Here is a 3,736-nt window from a genome sequence, read left to right on the forward strand (position 1 = left end):
GTAATTAGTTTTTACACATATGCCTCACATGTGTATTACGTATCAATTTTTTTATATTTTATATTTGTGAAATTTAGTGCAAATGATCTCTAAATATGTAATTTTGGGTGTATTTTTTCTTTTGAAAAATAAATCTTTCTAGTCATTTATGTCAAAAGTAATTGGTTTCTATGCATGTGTATCACCTATATATTTATGAAATATCACAAAAATAATTACTTTTGATAGAAAGTATATTTTAAAAAGAAAAGGAAAAGACTCAAATATGACATCGAACTTTGATACAAAGGTGTATCTATGCCGTCCGTTATAAGTTTCTCTCATCTATGTCATTTTTCGTTTGAGAAAAAGGTTCAACCATGATAATATTTGTATACTTGAAATATTTTCGATTTTGAAAAATCATTTTTTACACGTAGTCAATTATGATTTGGTCACGTATTAATTAAATCTTTTTTAAAAAGAAAAAAGACTCAAATATGACATTGCACTTTGAGAAAAAGTTCATCTATGTGATTAGTTAAAAATTCAGATCATCTATGTCATTTCAGTTAACAAATAATGGCATGGATGCATGGATGAGCCTTTTATCAAACAAAAATGGCATAGATGAGCTTTTTCTCTAAGTTCAATGACATATTGAAGTCTTTTCCCTTAGAAAAGCCACTTATTTTTTATAATAAATAATACTTACATTATCATATAAGTAGTTTTAGAATTTAGTAGGATCCATTCTATCCGGTGCCGGACAACAACAATGATCAGAATGTTGTAATTCACTAATGAAACATACATCATAAAGAGTATTTACTTTGAAGTTTAAATTCGTAAGTCCGTCATATTAAACATAAATGACCAAAAGAGGAGTTCAATATAGTAAAGGAGGGCACTTGATCAACATATAGGGATAACATAATCGTTTTTATAGTCCGTCGTCTTAGAGAAAAAATAATATATTTTCTTAAAGTTCTTAACTTAGAGAGAAAACATAAATGATTATTCATTCGGAATTATGTTGGACCATATTTATTAAATATATAGATAACTGTAGACAATGAAATTTTATTGATAAATCCATATTAAATTTTTGATTAATCAATAAATTAATGATATATTGACCAAGGAAAATTACTGGTTAATTGTCACACCCCGAGCCTACACCCTGCGCGGGACTGGCACTCGAGAACCATTGCTGGCCCTAAGCGAACCGTTGACCTGGCTTCCTACTCAGCGGAAGACTTTACTCAACAAAGATAAGTTCATGTAATAACTTAGAATGTATAAAGAAATATTCACTAGCCAAAATGGAAACTCAAGTCTCATAGCAAAGCAACTGAATGAAAGACTCATGAACTAATAATAACTAACTGTCTATGAAGCCTCTAATAACTGAGATGGATGTCGGGACAAGACCCCCGATCATCCTAATAACAAAGTTTAAATGATAAAGCAATAACAAAAGGGATCCTCCGGAAAGCAAGGAGGCTCACCAAACAACTTTGAGATGCTGAACTGGATTAATGAGGCACTCGATGCTGATCCTAGTTACTTGTATCTGCATCATAAAACGATGAAGGCCAAATGGCATCAGTACATTAAATGTACGAGCATGCGAGGGGAAAACTAAACATGACATAAGCTTGAACTGAATTCTGAAAGAAACACTTACCTCAACTTTACTTAACTCATGGATGCTCAACTCAATGCAGAAATAAACAACAGTAAATATGCAGTTTATATAAGAAATTTAAACTGTAAGTAGCAACTCAATGTATAGGAGAAATACAATAACAACTCAATTTATGTATATAATAAAGTAATATAACTCTGTGGGAGTTTCTCTAACCGACAACCATCACTATGAGCTATGTGATGATACAACATCTCGCCAACGCTGCCAGAACCGTCCTATAACTTATCGAGATATACAATGCCTCAACTAAGTGGATTCACTAGTCTATGCTAAAACCATTAAGGAATCATCTAAAAAGTATGACCCTTTCTACCCACGTTGACTACATGGTTTATGGAGACTTGAGTTATTATGAACTTGTCCTTATATCGGTGCTCAATACTACTCCCAAAATATACTCAGCTCATATGTTTAAAAACATAACTCTTTCTCTGTGGTTTGAGATTATTACTCAAAAACCTATCTCTTAAAAGAGATGGATATCAAAACTACTCATGAAAACTCATTTGGAAATCGGTGTTTCCTCTCATGTTAAATGTGAAAACATTTACTCTTTTGGAACACATAGACCCCATATAACATTTTGAAGAAAATGAACTAGGCTCTACTCTTTTTCAATGTCAATGCTTAAGTCTTAAAACAAGTTTAAAAGATTTGTAAAAGACTTCTTAAAATGACTCGAAGAACCCTCTAGACTTGACTCTCAACTCTACCTTGAATTTGATTTATGAATTCAAGGTTGTGATTTGTGATAGGAAAGATCTCGTGATGTTTAGGAGTATTTTTAGATAGTTAAACATGAGAAATGATCAAGAAATCACTGTCCGAAAGAAGGTTCACGACACGAAGATCCATTTTATTATTTGGTCGCGAAATAAATTTAGAAGAAAAAAGGTCCGCGACCTCTACGCGATGCGGAGAAAAATTCTGCGAAAAGGGGAGACAAGTTCGCAACGTGGACTGGGTTGCTAGTTTCGCACGACTTTTTCCTTCTTCATTTTCTAACCCCATTTCACCTAAATTCGGTTGTTTTTCTCAATTTTTCTTTACATTCAGATATCCACTATATGTACAAAAGAATCTATTTATAAACGACTCTGAAATCGACAATATTTCCTCAAGAACTCAGCAATCCCAACTTAACTCAAGAACGAAAGCCAATATTCAAGAACACAATTCAAAATCATCAACTTTCAACTTCCTAGAATGAATTTTTCTGAAATAAACATGATTGGTGTGTGGGTGAATGAACCCAACGTTATGAAAGTCTTACATACCTCTTTAGGGATTAACCCTTGGCGAAACTATTTTGATTCCGCAAGATGTCTTCAAGAACGCCTTGACTTTTCTCCTCTTTCCTCCTCTTTTCTCTTCTCTCAAAGCCCTAGCGTGATTTTTAATTGCGTAAAATGAACTAACTCAGTTTAGACCCCAAATAAATTCCTAAAAATGGAATAAATTAATTGAGTAATGAAAAGACCAAAATGCCCCTCTAAAATCCGGTTGACTTTCCTGATCCAGACAGCCAGATTTCAAACGATCATATCTCCCTCATACGAACTCGAAAATAAGAAAAATTGGTGGTGTTGGAAACATAATTCAAAGATATTTCATTTAATATCTTGTAGGCCACCTAACTCATCCTGTACCAGGAGTTATAGTCGTTTGAAGTTTACCCAGAACTCATACTTAACATACTTGCCAAATTTCAGATTTTTATTCTTTCCAAAAATGGTTCTTTCTAATTCTAACTCTCCTAAATAGCGGGGTGTTACAATATCTCCCCCTTGGGAACATTTGTTCTCGAATGAGATTACACTTAGTAGGCTAAGGGTGTAACATCTAACATTCAGCTCAACCACCCAACAAGGAAATCTAACGCATTCAGTATATCAATTTAAAGAGTACTAAGAAGAGAATTGGCACCTTGATCTGGAATTTCTCCTGCCTCAAAGAGATGTGGGTATCTCTTCTTCATATCTTCATCAGCCATGTAGCTTCCTTAACAAACTGATTCCTCCATAAGACCATGATTGATGCTAC

This window comes from Solanum tuberosum, unplaced genomic scaffold (genome assembly GCF_000226075.1).
Source record: "Solanum tuberosum cultivar DM 1-3 516 R44 unplaced genomic scaffold, SolTub_3.0 scf00721, whole genome shotgun sequence".
Taxonomy (NCBI): Eukaryota; Viridiplantae; Streptophyta; class Magnoliopsida; order Solanales; family Solanaceae; genus Solanum; species Solanum tuberosum.